The sequence below is a fragment of the Camelus bactrianus genome, chromosome 6, assembly GCF_048773025.1.
Source record: "Camelus bactrianus isolate YW-2024 breed Bactrian camel chromosome 6, ASM4877302v1, whole genome shotgun sequence".
Classification (NCBI taxonomy): domain Eukaryota; kingdom Metazoa; phylum Chordata; class Mammalia; order Artiodactyla; family Camelidae; genus Camelus; species Camelus bactrianus.
This window is the reverse complement of record NC_133544.1, coordinates 25,444,145-25,461,691: the sequence shown is the minus strand read 5'-3', so window position 1 is coordinate 25,461,691 and position 17,547 is coordinate 25,444,145.

Genomic DNA, 17,547 nt, shown 5'->3' with positions numbered 1-17,547 from the left:
CAGTCACCATTGGTCCATGTAAGACATATTTTTAAAAAATTCCCTTTTATCCCCGTTTCCTACTCCCATTCCTTCTGTCCACTGTCGACAATCACTCTGATGTGTTTAATAGTTATAATAGTATTTATATGTTTCCTTATAAGATATGTAGTACATTTGGAATATTTATGTAAATGATATTGTGCCGTACCGTACACCTTAATTCTATTTCTTAGTATTTTCTTTTAACACTGTTTTACAGGCTATCTACATGGCTGTGGTACACCCAATTGTTTCTAACTGCTCTATTCAACCCTTTCCCCAGCAATCAGCCCCTGGAGCCTTCTACTCCCATTAGCACAAACAGCCCTGCAAGGGACAGCCTCTCGCACAGTTGGTCCAATGTGAGGTGTTCTCTAGGGTATATTTCCAGATTGCTTGTGTTTTCTTTTAATGGTTTTCTGTTTTTTCTTCTACTCATATGTCTGTCCACATTTGATTAGTCTGTCTGATCACATTTAGCTTTTGTTATGATCTTGACTCCACTAATTCTTTTTTTTTTTTTGGAGGGGTAATTAGTTTTTGGGTTTTTTTTAATTTAGTTTTTTATTTTAATGGAGGTATTAGGGATTGAACCCAGGACCTTACGCATGCTAAGCACTCACTCTACCACTGAGCTATACCCTCCCTACCTTGACTCAACTAATTCTTGTTGTTTTCTTTTGTCAAAAAACATTCCTAATTTCCATTTTGATCATGTTTCTTCAACACTGAGCTGAGGTTTGCAGCGGGAAGGTGTTTGTTTTGTTTGGAATCTCAGCTCCCAGATTTGTGTTAGAAAATAATAACATAGTTATTAGTTTGGGTTTCTCCTAAGGCAGAACTGAGACCAGGACTTTGGTGACAATAGTTTATTTGGGAGGATATCCCAGGAAGACAATGAGGGAGAGGGGAGAGTCATACAGGGAGGAAGGGAAGCCAATGAAAGATGCATTACTGAGCCAGTTTTCATGTGGACAATTGGCACAATCTCCCTGGAGACCCTTTGAAGAACCTATAAAAACCACTAAATTGTCCCTCTGAAGAATGGGAGGTTGGGACATTTATCCATCAACCTTCATCCTCCACTGGTTGAGAGTTGTCTGTGGGTGGGCGCAAGTGTGCATGTACACACACACACACACACACACACACACACACTTTCTTGCTGTGGCTATGCCTGCATGTAGACTGAGCAAGCTTCCAAGTTAGGAGAAAATCCTGAGGCAGAAAAGCTGAGTGACTCGTTGGTGCTTGAGATGGGGGGCCATCGACACTCACAGGAGATATTGACTTTTGACTGCCCTGTGCATGTGCATATCTTCTCTGCTAACGGCTCTCTGACCACTTCTTTTTCTGCACTTGCTATTCATGTACTGACCACATTTAACCTCCCTGTCCTGACCTAGTGAGACCTGCTCAAACGTTTCCCTGGGCCGGACCAGCTCCATCAGCTAGATGAGTCATCTTCAATCTGGTTTCCTCATCTGTGAAATTGACATGATGATGGTCCTTACTTCCTTAGGTCCTTATGAAGATTAATAAGAAAATGGCTAAATTGCATTTCACACAATGCTTGCCACTCTATAAGTGTTCAAACAGTATTCAGTATTGTTCTGCTTATATTTTTTCTTTTTTAAATTGAGGTATAGTCAGTTTATAATGTATCAATTTCTGGTGTACAGCATAATGTTTCAGTCATACATATACATACATATATTCCTTTTCATATTCTTTTTCATTATAAGTTACTACAAGGTATTGAATAAAGCTCCCTGTGCTATACAGTAGAAACTTATTGTTTATCTATGTTATATGTAATAGTTAATACCTGCGAATCTGAAACTCCTTATTTATCCCTTCCCACCACCTTTCCCCCTGGTAACCATAAGTTTTCTATCTGTGAGTCTGTTTCTATTTTGTAAGTAAGTTCATTTGTGTCTTTTCTTTTTTACATTCCACATATAAGTGATAGCATATGGTATATTTCTTTCTCTTTCTGGCTTACTTCACTTAGAATGATAATCTCCAGGCCCATCCATGTTGCTGCAAATGGCATTATTTTATTCTTTTTAATGGCTGAGTAGTCTTCCATTGTATAAATATACCACCACTTCTTTATCTAGTCATCTGTCGATGGATATTTAGGTTGCTTCCATGTCTTGGCTATTGTAAATAGTGCTGCTATGAACATTAGGGTGCATGTATCTTTTCGAATTAGAGTTCCCTCCAAATATTTGTTCTGCTTATTTTTATTATTTGAAGCTGAGTACGGGTACTGTCTGTGAAAGCAGGTAAGATCAGGGTTCACTGATGCTACTGGGGATCCTGGCAGGTTTACAGTGTAAAATAGGCTGGGCCCATCACAGCATCCCCTCTGCCTCCCTGGCCTCAGGCCCTCTGCTCACCCCACCGCTGGGCCTTCAGCAGTGCCTTCTCTGGAAATCCCACACTTTCCTCCTGCCCAGCAGATGTGCCTCCTTTAATTTCTCTCTCCAGCTTCACTTTTACTTCCTTTTAATCTTCTCTCCCATTTACATGGACTTACCCGGCTGATGAAACTGGGCCTCAAGCACAGGCATCAGGCCTTACGGCTTTCTTCTTGGCTCCAGTTAGCTCAGCCATTAACTGCTGACTGACTCTTGGAGAAGGGACTTAACTTCTTCTGCCTGGTTTTTGACTTTTCAAATAGGACGGTCTTTATGGTTCCTTTTTTTCCCCCCTCACAAGATTATTGAAAGTATGAAATTAAATAAGATTTAAAAAAAATAATATAACAGGTTGGCTTTTTTTTATATTTGTTTTGTTTTGAGTTTTGTTTGTTTTTTGTTTTCTTGGTTCATGGTGTTACCACCTATGTGATACTTTCTTCCCAGAGCCAACCCTAATTGGTTTCTCTCTTAGCCTCCAAATACCTGAAATTCTACAATTAGAAATGAATCATTTGATGTTAGCTCACAGTTCTACAGAAGAGGCTACAGAACAATATTTCTCAGCAATTCCTACCTTAGCATGAGTGAATTTATGACCTTTCCTGAGAGCTAGTTTTAGAAGAGAAGGCAGAGAAGGAGCATTAATGTACTGAGCCTGGATTAAAGGGAAGCCACACTAGGTCATCACCCTAGAAAAGCTCTTGCACCTGTGCACCATGATTTACGTGCAAGAATGTTCTTGGCAGCTTTGTTCCTAACAGACTCAATCTGGAAACAACCCTATTCATCAAGAATAGAATGGAAAAACACATTGTAGTATATTCATATGAGGGAATACAATACAGCTGTGAAAATGAATGACCTACAGCTACATGGCCAGGGACTTGTTTGAATCTCACAAACATAATGTAGAGGGGGAGAATGTTGAAACACAAGAATGTATTTTGTAGAAATGTACACATGTAGAATTCAAAGATAGGTGGTAAAATTATAAAGAATAAAGAGGAAATTAATTACATGAATATCAGGATAATAGTAGTCAATTCTAATGGGGCGGGAGGGGGTCACAATTGCTCAGGGGACACACAGAGTCTTCTCATAATATACTGTTAGTTGCTATACCTTGATCCGGGTATTGGTTATGCGGAGAGTTGCTTTGCAGTTACAGTCAGCCCTCCAGTATCCATGGATGTGGAACTACAGAATGGAGGGCCGACTATACTGCATTAGTTTATATAAGCATCCGCAGATGTTGGTGTCCATGGGGAGTCCTGAAATTAATCACCTGCAGATACCAAGGGACGACTATTTGTTAAACTGTCCAGATATGTTCTATGCATTTTTATGTATGTATGTTTTATCTCCCTCTTTTGAAAAACTAAAAGGAAGACAGGAAGGGAGAAAGGGAAGGGGGAAGGAAAAGCCAGTCCCACAAACCAGACCTCATTTCTTTGTATAGCTAATCCAGACCAGGCTTTAAGATACCTGGATGAGGGGTGATCGGGTTTGAGATAGGTGGAGAAAGGCCCTGTACTTACATCTGTGGATGTTCAATTATACTAGATACTGCCAAGCAGTTTCCCAAGGTTGAACCAATTTATTCTCTCACCAGCCAAGATTTCCCATTGTTTTGCTTCTTCACTATCATTTGACATTTTCAGATTTTTAAATTTTTGCTTCTTTTGTAAGATGTATAAAGGTTTGTTTGTCTGCAGTTCCTTTATTCTAGTAATTAATGAACTTAAGCATCTTTTTGTTCTTTGTGAAATGCCTGTTCAAGTCTTTTGCCCATTTTTTTCTATTGGGTTATTTGTCTTTTTCTTATTGTTTGATTGGAGTATGTATATTTTGGACATTAGGGCTTTGCTGGTCGAAAAGATGCATTCCAGGACTTGTTGCCTGTGTTTTTCTAGGTGGGAGGGTCAGAGGCAGCAAACCTGAATTCCTTTGTCTACAGCTTGGGTGCCTCAGGGAGTTTGCTCAGCCTTCCCGGGTGGTGGTTGCCCTATCTGATGCGGCGTTGAGTTCCTGGCCCCACAACCAGTGGCCCTGCTGCCCCCTCCAGAGGCAAGCTGCCCAGGAAGCAAGTGAGCCCCCATGAGAAGGACAATGTGAGCCTTGTTTTGAGTTTTCTTCCCTCCTACTCTCTTTCTATTAGCACAGAATATGATGTTTTGCTGCTGTCTCAAATGCATAAATTTTTACTTCACACATCAGTGCCAAAAAGAATAAAATAGGAAAGGACTTAGAGGTCGGCCAATTTCTGAAGCCCTTTGTACTAGCCTGGATTTTACTGTCTGGACAATAGTAAATGCTACCTGAGAACTGTGAGCAAGACTGTGCCAAGGCAGAGAAAGACACTCATACATTGCCGAGGGCAATGGGTCACATTACCTATGTCAGCATTTGAAGCCAACATAAAGAATGCTTTTAGTGGGCTGAGAGGTCATTAGCAACCTTCCCTGCAATACCTCCTTGAACTTGAAACTGGCTTCCAGAGGAAGTGAGAGGTACTTGAGTTGTAGATGTACTATTATTCTATGCTAATTCTCCCTGAGAGGAGACCTGAGTTTCTGGTGAGGAGGGTGTGGCGGATCCTGAATTTATGGTCATTTTAAATCATTAATTTTCACATGTGACAGGGACAACATTTTTTGATGTATAATTCATCAGCCCCCTGTCACTCTCCCTGCAACTTTACCTCTTCTCTCACTCAGCCCAAACCCTTGAGGACAAGTTTTGATTTCAGTGACCTGGAACCCTCACCTGCTGTAAGCCAGTGCAGCCTGGGGGGAGAGCCCACCTCAGGCTGGGGCCTTTGGAGATCTACTTCTGGGCTGGTGAACTTGCTGTCTGTTGGACAATGTGGATAATCTTACTTCTTCCTCGACTGACCTCTCCAACACAGATTCAGTAAAGGCTTTGCTAACCTCAGAAATATTTAGTGAAGGCTTTGTTGCTTTCAAGGCTGTCTGGAGTCAGACTTGTGTTTCTTTTGACCAGGATCGGTGCTAAGGGAGGAAACAGGGGCTCAGATGCATCTGGGTCATACTCACCTGCTTCTCTATCTGCACCAGCAGATCCTACACACAAAGAACACGTATTCTACTGGTATAGGGAGACAGGATGTAAAATTATTGGAAGCCTGGGACCCGTGGGTCCCCCTGGACTTCCCCACAGACACAGCCAGCAGCCTGCTCCAGCTCTGAGACTGGCAGCAGCTCTGGTAGTGCCCATGCTACAGCAATGATGAGATGTTGTGAGTACCTCCCCCATACTTAGGTAGATGGGTTTTGAAACCTTAGGTCAGATCTTTACATTGAACATTATCAGATTCAGTCCATTTTTCTAATCAATGAGGTCTGTTTTACCTTGGATTTTCTCAGAAGCTACCCCTGAGATGAAGATTTGAGTGCAAGTGCTTTATTCGGGAAGCATTCAGGGAAGCCCCAGTGGGAGCTGGAGGAAGTGTGGGCCCAGCTGGGTTCCTCACCAATGAGGTGAGCCAGGAGGTCAGCAGTGGTGGGAGTGAGCATAGCGGTACCCAGAGCTTTAAGCCGGTCTCCAGAGCATCACCGCCCCTGCTCACTTCTGCCTTCCAGATCTCTCACGATTATTCTCCCACGGCCAAGCGTAATGTGTACAACACAGGGAAGGGAGTTCTGGAAAATGTAGGTCCAGCTGAGCTATGTCGACAGGGTACAAAACTCTCTACAATTCTCCCAATGAATGTACAGAGAATACGATTCTCAGTCCACAAAGTACGACTAGCAGAACAGCATTTTCTTTGTTTTCCATATCAATTGAGTTTCTGCCTCTGAGCCCCATTCTGACAGACAGGCAAAATACAGTCGTCCCTCAGTATCCGAGGGGGATTTGCTCCAGGACACCCGCGGGTACCCAAATCTGTAGATGTTCAAGCCCCTTATATAAAATGGCTAGTAGAGTCTGCCCTCAGCATCCTTGAGTTACACTTAGGTGAAGATTCCACTATCTTTCCCGATTCCAGTCAGTGACTGTTGAGGGTTAACACTGAGACAGACATTGTGCCTTTCTCAGGACCCCTTCAGATCTGGTGACACTTGGGACATGGGACTTATTTTCAAGGCTAAGGGCCCCAGTGCCTTTCCTCTCTGGGCTTTGCCACCTCCCTGGGGCCCTGCCAGGAAGTCAAGACTGAAGGGAATCTTATGAAAGGCATTCCACTGTAAAACACTTTGAACCTTCTATTCTCCTTCCACTTCTACCACAAGCCTACATTCTCCTAGGGGCTTAGTGAATAAGAAACAAAGACTGCTTTCTGCCATGTCATCTACCTTCTCTAAGGCAAAAAAAAAAAAAAAAAAAAGCATGAAGTTTCCAGCTTGATGGGAAAGAGAATGTCCGGGGGAAAAAAATTAATCTTTTAAAATACTCTCCAGGCACCTAGGGCTGCTGTGGCTCTTCCTCTGTATCTGGATGAGGACACTAAGTGGTGACAGCAGCTAGAGCTAGAAGCCAGCATCCCCTTGGGCTGTCACCACCCTCTTTGCCTTGGCCCCTGCAGGGGGTTGGGGAGGGAGTGGTGTCAGAGTGAGGCCTGAGGTGGATTGATGACCCCTGGACACTCCGAGGGATCGAGAGACATGTGCTGCTGAGGAAATTATGCTCTTGTTGCCCACAGCACTATTCCTGGTTTCTGTGGGCCTGGCAAGCCTGCCTGTCCCGTTGAGCATGCCATGAGAACTGCTGACCACTTTGGTTTATCTTCCCCCCAGCAAAGAAAATGCAGCCACTGTCAGCCACCAGCTCAGGGCTTGAAAGATGCGAGATCTGCTAAATGAAACACACTTACACATGATAACCAGCAAAAGCATAGAGATTTTTAAAAATGAATTAAAGGAAAAACTCCATCTCGCTGGATCTCACAAATGTGGCTACCTGGATGCCTGACCTTCACAGGCCAACCCCTGGGAACCACCAAAGCAGCTGGATTTAAGACAAATCTAGCCTGATTTGTGGGTCTCAGCTAAAGCTGCAGAATTAAAATCAGTGCAGAGAGGCCTCCAGAAAGGAAAAAAGGATCAAGTTTCAAGTGTTCCAATGATGCTGACATGCAATGAGCTGGACCTTCTGCTGTTCTTTACAGTAAGCGGTGATGCCTTGTATGCACATATATACGTGGTATGAGGAGGCTGTGTTTGCACCGGCATCTAAGACAGGGACCACAGCACTGGAGCATTGCGTGCACCATGGAGAACAGTGTCAGATGACTCCATCACCTACTGAAACGTCTATCACTGAAGAGCTACTTAAGTTTCTTCTGGCTGAGCCTTAAAATAGAGAATTGTTAATAATTTACTCAGAGCAATATAACTTCCAAAACACGAAAATGCTTCCATCTTTAGTCCCATGTTCATCCGTCCACTTTGACTGTATATCTGTCATTCAGCTGTTTCTCCGGGTGGTGTTCAGCAGTCTGCTGCTTAGCCATCCTTTTCCAAGTAGTTTCTGAAAATAGTGACTTAATTGAATGTTCTCTCTGAGAGTAATTTCATCTTGTTGCCTCGGATTTGGTTGCATACTGTGTTTTAGACTAGTTGCACTCAAAAGATAACTCTTTCAGTTTATTTTCACTCCTGGTTTTATTATACCACCCCTTCCCCCCACCCTTCCCCAGGTACACCCTCCACTTCCCACATCTACTTGGCGCTGTGCTGTCAGAACATACTGGAATGCTGGTTCAATGATTTTGTGTTCAAGTTGATAAAATGGTGAAATCAGCTAAAGGAGGTATGTTTATAACCATGTTTATTAGTGATATCAGAAAAAAAGTGGAGAATGGCTATAGTTGTGAAGAAGTAACTGATTAAAAGCCTGAGTTTTTGCTTACTAGTCAGCATCGCCTGGTTCTGGTTAGTTTTCTCCTTGCGAATAATTATGGTATCACTCTGAGCATAAGGACACCTAACTGGTAGTGTAAATACAGTCTTTAGCTATTTTTATTTCTCTATAATCTTTATGTCTTTTATGAAACTGTCTCTCATCATGATCAACATGAAGCAGGTGTCGACTGCATCACCATAGAGTATGGTTCTGATGAGAACACCTGCTGAGCTGTGGATTGGCAGCTCTTAATCCATCAACTCTTACCCACTATTTTTTTCAGTGGCCAACAAGGCAAGGAGGTGTAGCTGGGAAGTCCTTTCCAGAGTGTCAGAGGGTCCATGCGAGGAGTCTTATAGGATTGGTGGAGCAGCCCCGGGGGAAATGAGAACTATTTAAAGGCGTGTTTGTGGCTTAATGATGCTGGGCCTCCTCTCCTGGCTTCTCACAAATTGAATATGGAAAAAGAAGGGGAAAAAGGAAAAAGCAAACAACAGCATTTAAAGTTATTCCTGCAACACATACCTCTTCTCTGAAGGTCTCTCCTCGAAGCAATAATTCAGCCAAACTCTTATTTTAAGATTCTTGTGTACTGACAGGATCAGAGTGAGGATGTTATTACTACAATAATGCAGGCTTCATTTTTTCCATTACTGAAGGAGAAAACTCTCTGGGGAGTGAAATTCAACACTCAATTTAACAATAGCACTGCATACTAATTCACAGTGAAATGTGGAACCAATCCAGTTAAGAAAATGCCCAGATAAAAGGAAATGTACCATAATAGTATAGTCTTTCAGTTATGGGTCTCATGTTATGAGGATTACAAATTCTGCCCTAAATGTTAATTAAGGTTCTTAATACCTCGTGATAAATACAAAGGTAGTCACTTCACAGATGAGAAAATTAAGATGAGCCTTTGTGACTGGTCCAGGGATGCATGAGAAGTCGCAGAGAAGATGCAAATACTGAATTTCTGGCTTCAGCTCCTGTCCTCAACTGCTTATCTAATGCTTCAGATTCTGACCACAGGAGGTTTGACTGAGACAACTTGAATTGGGAAAAGAGCCTCTAGGCTCTCTGTTAAATCATAAATACATGTTGCACTTTTTACAGATGTCAAAGACTGTGCTAGCCCCTGGGCTTCTAAAATGAATAAAATAAATTCCCTAGTTTGAAGAAACTCATCTACTAGTGGGAAAACCATGCAAATGATTGCTCCCTTTCTGCTCCCTCCACCTCTACTTCTGGTCTATCTGACCTAAGGTCTTTCCAATTTCAGTAGAGATAGCCCTTCCTTCAGGTCTTTCCAGACCCTCACCCCACCCCCAGTCAGGAATAAGTTCTCCTCCTATACACTCCCTTAACATCCCGTACTTCCCCTATTGTAGTCCTGACAACGCGGTATTATATCTGTCTGCTTATTTGTCCTAGTCCTTTCTAGACTAAGCTCGGTGAAGGGAAAGTCCGTGCAGGTATTTTTTTTTTTTTTTTTTTTTTACCATGTATAACACAACACCTGCATGGAATGGACAATAAAGAAGTATTTGCTCAATGAATGGATAAATGAAGCATTTATTATCAATCTTACTCCTTTGGTACTTATCAGATACTGCATATACTGTTACTTCCCTGTCTTCCCAACTGGACTGTAAACTCCCATGGGTCAGGAATTCTCACTTACTTATAATATAATATACCACTTAACACCTACTCTGGCATTAAGCACACAATGGGCATCCATTCACTTGTTTATTCATTTGACAAGTGGGTAATAGTGTGTTTACTATGATAAAGGCAAATACGGAGTTTGAGAGGAAGGAGGTTGGAGAGGAAGAAGCTGGGAATGGGTCTGAATGAAACTCCCTAATTACTTACTTTTTTTTTTTTTTTGTCATGTAGTGGTTGTAAATCTAGCCTTACTCACAGAAAGAAAAAAAAAAACCTTATGTATTACCTGCTTAGTAAAGGATATTTGTTATATTTCCAGTTGCTAAGGGAGCAAAGAATCACAGTTTAAAAATAGATTTCTTATAAGCATCTAACATGGAGGAGCAAAAAGAAGGGAGCAGGAGAGAAATAATAGGATCAAATAATCCCAAGGGGCCAGCGTCTCTAGCTAGGGAGGAGCTGCCTCATGTATTGTGTAATATGTGTGGTTTGGCAGAAATGACATGGAAGAGTCCTCTTCCCTCTTGTTAAAGGATAATTATTTTTAAAAAGCAAAATCATGACTCATACAAATATAAAATTAACATATGTCTAAGATTTTATTTAACTCATTAATTAATGATGGAACTGGTAAGATATTACAACTGATTCAAAAGATAATCCAAAGAGTAGACACATATATATTTCAGCAATGCTGACATTAATTTGCTTAATAGACACAACATTGGTTTCTTAGGGGAGGGGAAGAGAGATCAATTGCACTCTAGAACAATTTGTGCTTGTATTTTATGGACAAGAATCATTCGCACTGCTATCAGTTTCTTGTAACTCAGAGTTGTAAATTAGCTCAAAGATAATGAAGGGTGTAGATATTCTACTAAACTGGGCACCTAGTAATCTTTCTCACCCACTTGAAAGTCTTTCACAATTTTCCCTGACACTAATAGACCCCTCAACTTGTCCTCCAAATAAAGCTTCACTGTGTGAAGGCTCAGCATTTCTCTGAAAAGTTTTCAGAAAAATGAAGTGTTTTTAAAGATTAACCACAGAAGGCTAAAATCTCTGTGCTACTCAGATAAAACCATTGAGCGGAATAAAAATCTCAGTTCTACATAGATGATTGCGTGCTCAAAAAGCCAACCTGATCTTTTTCTTTGATGTGTAATTCTCATGTCCTCCTTAAAATAATATAACTGATATTTAACTTTTTTTGTCATCATGAAATATTTTACAAATACAGAAAGTTTATAGACTAATATAGCAAACATCGAGATAGTCACCACTCAGTTTAAGAAATACAACTGTGTTTGTCCCCCTTTTCTGATCTCATTTCTCTCCCTCCAGAAATAACCGTTCTCAGTATGGATGGGAGTTTATCATTCCTTTGCAGGTTTTTATGCTTTTACAACATAAGTTGTAACCATAAACAACATACAGTATTGTTTTGCATGTTTTTAAACTTTATATAAATGGAATCAAACTGCTGTTTCCTTCTGTAACTTGTTTTTTCTGTTCAACATTATGTTTCTGAGATTTTAGATCTGGTATTATTTTTGTTAAATATAATGGCTTAAACATGAATGCTTTTTTGGGAACAGGAACAGAAACCAGGTACAATTTTCACCCATTATTCATTATATATAAAAATCCTGGTCATGTAGTCATAGAAACAGTACATGGAAACGATAGAAGTGATCAACTGATGGCAGTATTTTAAGGAATTTGGGAAAAAATGTTCTAGGAAAGGTAACTTTATTCACTGCTATTTAAATAAATGGTAGCTTAACTTACTACTATTTTAAAAACTAACCAAGTTATTTGATCTCAGGTAAATCATATAGCTTTTCTTTCTCTTTTTCTTCCTCTGTACATGAGAGAGTTGAGTTAGATCTGAGTTCCTCAAATGCTTTTTTTAAGCCCATGCCTCTTTTGAGGCATGAAAAAACCTCAAGTTCTTCTCAAATTACTTGGAACTAAAAAATAAACTAAACAGACTTTCAGTTTTGGCCAAGTGAGGATACTGGCAAATCCATTCCCTTCAAAACCAACTATAAAGCTGAATAAAGTTAACATAAATAAGCATTTTGAGCTCTGGAAATTGACCAAAGGCATACAACAACCTGAGAAGCATTTACGCTTGATGAAGTGCTGACTTCAGGTCAGAACAGGTGTTCTGCCTGGTGCTACTCCTATCCCCTCCCGGCCACCCCAGCTCATTGTGGAGGTTCTGCCAGGATGGCGGTTCTGCTTTTCTGCTGTGGGTGAAGGGAGATGCTTTATTTGGAGCAGAGGGCGATGCCCGCACTCAGAGGTATTGTCAGTATCTCCAATGCAGGTGAGCAGGAAGCTTGGCTCCACTAGCCTGAGGTTGCAATTGTGGTTGGAGCAAGCATATTCCTAGCTGAGGCTGCATACGTGCAGAGTGGACACCAAAGAGGGTCCAAGCTCTTCACATATGCCTGGCTGAGCCTGGGGCTGCATGTATGTACATAAGAGACTCAGAAAGATTCTTTGGAAAATAAAACCTGGGCCTTCTTGAAAATAGCCTAAATTTTCAATGTATTCCCCTAAACATACACAGATTTATGAACAGAGGAGGAAAGACTGGTTTAAGATGTTTGAGCATACTTCTGTCCAACCATTGACTAACCATTGTCTAACGATTCAGCCATGGGACACAGGAGTGAGACCTCTAGGAAGCCAGGTTTAAAAATAAAAACAAGAATATTTTTAAGACAAACAAAAAACATCATTATCATCATCAACAACAAAAAAAATGAGCAAAGGTATCAGTGGCCATCAGAATGCATAGGAGACTGGTTTCACAAATGTAGCCCAGGCAATATCTTATAAAAACCTGTAATGAAAAAGAATACACATACATACACACACACACACACACACACACACACACACACACACACATATATCACTATGTTGTACACCAGAAACTAATACAACATTGTAAATCAACTATACTTCAATTTAAAAAATATAAATAAAGATACGAGGCTGATAAAAAAAAATGTAGCCCAGGCAAGAAAAAAGCAAGTGAACAAGAATGAAGGAAGGGAGAGAGGAAAGGAGGAAAAAAAGGGAAAAATGGCAGGAGGAGGAAAGGAAAGAAGAAAAAGAGAAGGGACAAAACAAAGAAACAAAAACAGCAGAAACAGGGGGAGGGTACAGCCCATGCTTAGCATGCAAGAGGTCCTGGGTTCAATCCTCAGTATCTCCATTTTAAAAAAAAATTAAATAAATAAACCTAATTATTTCCCCTACCCCCAAAAAACAACAAAAACAGCAGAATCAACAACCTTCAGGGAGGAGAATTTCAAAATCCACATTTGTTACAATATATTATCTAAAATGTTAAATTTTCAACAGAAAATTATGGGACCTGCAAAGGAATAGAAAAGTGTAACCTATACGTTGGGGAAAGAAAACCAGTTAATAATAGAAATGGCTTTTCAGTGTCCCAGTAGGTCGAATTTAGCAGACAAAGACTTTAAAGCAATTTTTATAAATATGTACAAAAAACTACAGAAAACCTTATTTATATATACATCCCTTAATTTTTTTTTTTTTTTTTGGTGGGGGAAGTTAATTAGGTTTATTTATTTATTCATTCTTGGAGGAGGTACTGGGGACTGAACCCAGAACCTCATGCATGCTAAGCATATGCTCTACCACTTGAGCTATACCCTCCCCCACTAGAAGACCCGATTTAAAGAGCATAACAAAAATGTATCAACAAACAGAGGTTCTCAATAAGGATACAGAAAATTATATTTAATTTTAGTTTTTTTGTTTTTCTTGGGGGGAGGTAATTAGATTTATTTACTTATTTATTGTTAATGGAGGTACTGAGGATTGAACCCAGGACCTTGTCAATGCTAGGCATGCACTCTACCACTGAATTATACTCTCCCCCCAAGAAAAATTTAAAAATAGAGCCAAGTGGAGATTTTGAAACTAAAGAGTACAATAACTGAGAAATTCACTACAGGGGCTCAACAGCAGACTTTAGGTGGCAGAAATGAACCAGAAGATACATCAACAGAAATGATTCAGTCTGAAAATAGAAAAAAGATTGAAGAAAAATGAACAGAGCTTTAGAGACCTGTGGGATCACACTGGGACCCTAACATACATGCAATGGTAATTAAAGAAGGAGAGGGGAGAGAAGAGGGGGCAGAAAAAAGTGAAGAAATAATGGCTGAAAACTTCTTTGATTTGAAAGACAATCTACACATCCAAGAACTCTACTAAAGGAATATTATGGACAATTTTATGCCAGGAGGTTCCTTCCAACCTAGGTGACAGGTATTAACATCATAAAGCAAGATGGTTCTTTCTTAGAATAAAAGCCCTTGCAGTCTTGGTTGAATCCAGTTTAAGAAGAAATTCAAATGGATTTTTCTTCCTTCTTTAACAAAGATATTAGGGTACACATAGAGCATAGAACATAAATTGAATATACTGACTTTTAATCTTAATGTGATTCTTTTCTGTTTATTTTTGTGTTGATGTTTTCTTTAAAAGATGATTTAGATAATTTCTATATCTAATATATATACTCTACATCTAATATAGTATTTTGTAGTACAGTTGGAAGTATTCTGTAGTATACTTTCTCTATTATATCTAGAGGCATTCAATATCCATCTGTCCTTCACTGACGATATTAATTTTGATTACTTGGTCAAGGCATTGTCTGATTTTTCTACTGTATAATCACTACTTTTTTTTCTTACTTACACTAATAAGTCTTTGTGGAAACACTTTATGACCATACAAGTATTCTGTTCCTCAACACAATATTCCTGTTACATTGTGATTTATAATAACAAATATCTATTTGGTCTTTACCCATTTCTGGCACTAACCTCCTAAACCCCTTGGTGCTTCCTAAGTGATGAGAGCATCAGGGTATCTTTTGCTGTGTTGATGAGGGGCCTATTGGAAAGCCCATGGATAACCTAAAGATGAGAGCAGATTGCCAGGTGGACCAACCAAGTGATCAGAGGGTTGGAACTTTCAGTCCCGCATCTCCAGAGAGAAGAGAGGGGCTGGAGATTGTGTTCAATCACAATGACCAATGATTTAATCTATCGTGCCTATGTAATGAAGCCCCCACAAAAATCCAAAAAGACAGGGTTTGGAGAGCTTCTAGATTAGTGAACACATGGAGATGCAGGGATATTATCCAGCTAGGAGAGGCCATGGAAGCTCTGTACCCTTTCTCCCTACCTTGCCCTATGTATCACTTCCATCTGACTGTTCCTGAGTTATAATCCTTTTATATTAACTGTTAACCTAGTAAGTAAAATGTTTCTCTGAGTTCTGTGCACTGCTCTAGAAAATTCCCAAGCAGGGGACTGTCAGGAGCTCAAACCTATAGCCTGTTTGTCAGAAGCACAGGTGACAATGGACTTTAGATTGGCACCTGAATATGTGTGTGTGTGTGTGTGTGTGTGTGTGTGTGTGTGTGTGTGTGTGTGTGTGTGTGTGTATGTGTGGTGGGGAGCAGTCTCGTAGGACTGAGCCCTTACCCTATGGGAGCTGATGCTTTCTCCAAGTCGGCAGTATTAGAATTGAGTTGAATTGTAAGACACCCAAGCTGGTGTCTGAGCATTTATTGATTAGTGTATGTGGGAAACCCCCCTAATTGGAACTGGGTGCAGAATCCAAATTTGGGTGCAGAATATTAGTCCCCCTAGATTTAGCATCCATTGATAATTTTTGTCTAATCCAATCTTTACTATGAAAGCTGTAAAATACTCTGGTATTTTACATTTAGTAAAGTATTTTACAATTAGTATTTATGATACCCTAGTACTTTCTCTAAATTTATCAACTGGCCCTCAGCATACTACAATAAGCAAGAACCCTTCATTCTCTCTGTTTATTATTGGTATAGACTCACGAATTTCTATTTTTACAATGTTTGTAAACATTATCGTAATTAATTATTTTGGTGCTCAAGTTGTCCCAGATTTGGCCAGTAGGATCCCCTTCAAGCTGGCTCTGTGTCCCTGTGACATGCTTCCTCATTTTGGGGAACATTTCCTTAATTTCTAGCAAAAAGAGGTTCAGGCTCATCTGGTAACTACCCTGCCCCAGCCCTGGAACCTGCCATCTCTCTAAGAAGTCCTAATTCTCTTTTAGTGGGCATATTACTTATCTACTGCTGCATAATCAAATACCCCAAAACTTAGCAGCTTAAAACAACAAACAGTTATTACCTTACACAGTTTCTGAGGTTCAGGATTTTGGGAGAGGTTTAACTAGGTATTTCTGGAAAAGTTTCCTCTCATGAGGACACAATTAACACACCCATTTCTTGAATTTTTGGAAATGGGAACACATTCTGGGGCGAAAACTCACGCTTATTACAGGAGTTCACAGACCCTATATCAAAAGAGCCAAAACTAACTTAATATTGCAGGGTTTCTTTTCTACCTAGAAAGATTCTTTTAAGATCAAGTTCTCAACTATCTTTATTTTATGCTATTATTTTTAATCTGTTGAAGTATTTTTAAAATTGAAGTATAGACAGTTACAACGTGTCAATCTCTAGGATACAGCATAATGTTTCAGTCATACATATATATTCATTTTCATATTCATATTATTTTCTTTTTCATTAGTTGGTTCAAATTATTACAACAAAAGTTATTGAAGGTCTACCTGTACAAGACAGATGAAAGAGGTAAGTTCCTCCCTGAAAGAGTTTGCATAGTCGTGTAATCCTTCTAGTTCTTTCCTGAAGCTTTTCCAAAGAAGCAAAAATTTCAGAGGTGAAGCTGCCAGGAACTCCAACCTGTTAAATGATTTTAACCCCCTTGTTCACCATCCCAGTCATCTTTCAGCTACTGAATACCACGATTTATGCTGAGCTATTAGCTCTGACAAGAATATAATATAAATAGCAATTATTTCACATGCCTAATTCAGAATGGTTTCCCTCAGGGTTTGAAGTCCCTGGGGATCCAAGCTGTCCTAGGAATAAGCCTTGCTCAACCCAGTTTAACACAAAAGGAAGTAATTAACAATTATGAAACTGAGAAACCAGCTCACACTGGGTAATCCATCTTCGAGGAAGCTGGGATTCTTTGTAAAAGGCAGCTTTGTTGGAAGGGAAGGGGTCCTGGGCCAGCAGCCTGCCGAGACTTTTTAACCCCAGCACTGCCCCTAACCAGCTGAAAGATAGATGGTCCAATTACAGCAATTCTCTGAGCCTCAGTTTCCCCATCTATAAGACGAAGGGTAGGTTTGACGGCCCCTGTCTCGCTGTAATTTTCCAGTATGAAGCTCAGGGAGAAATCCATAAAACGAAATTCCTTCAAAGACTTCTAGACGTGAAGTCATTGGTCAAGATTAAACAATTTGCTATTTGGGTACAAGCAGTAGGGGCGGCCATCGGGCAGCAATCCTGGTTAACTTATTAATACACTTTGCCGAGACAGGTGACCAGTCTTTAAAGCTCCGCACCTTCCTAGCCTCTCACGGAAACGTGGTGACCGCGAGATCCAGCGTGAACTTCAAAAGCTCATTCGTG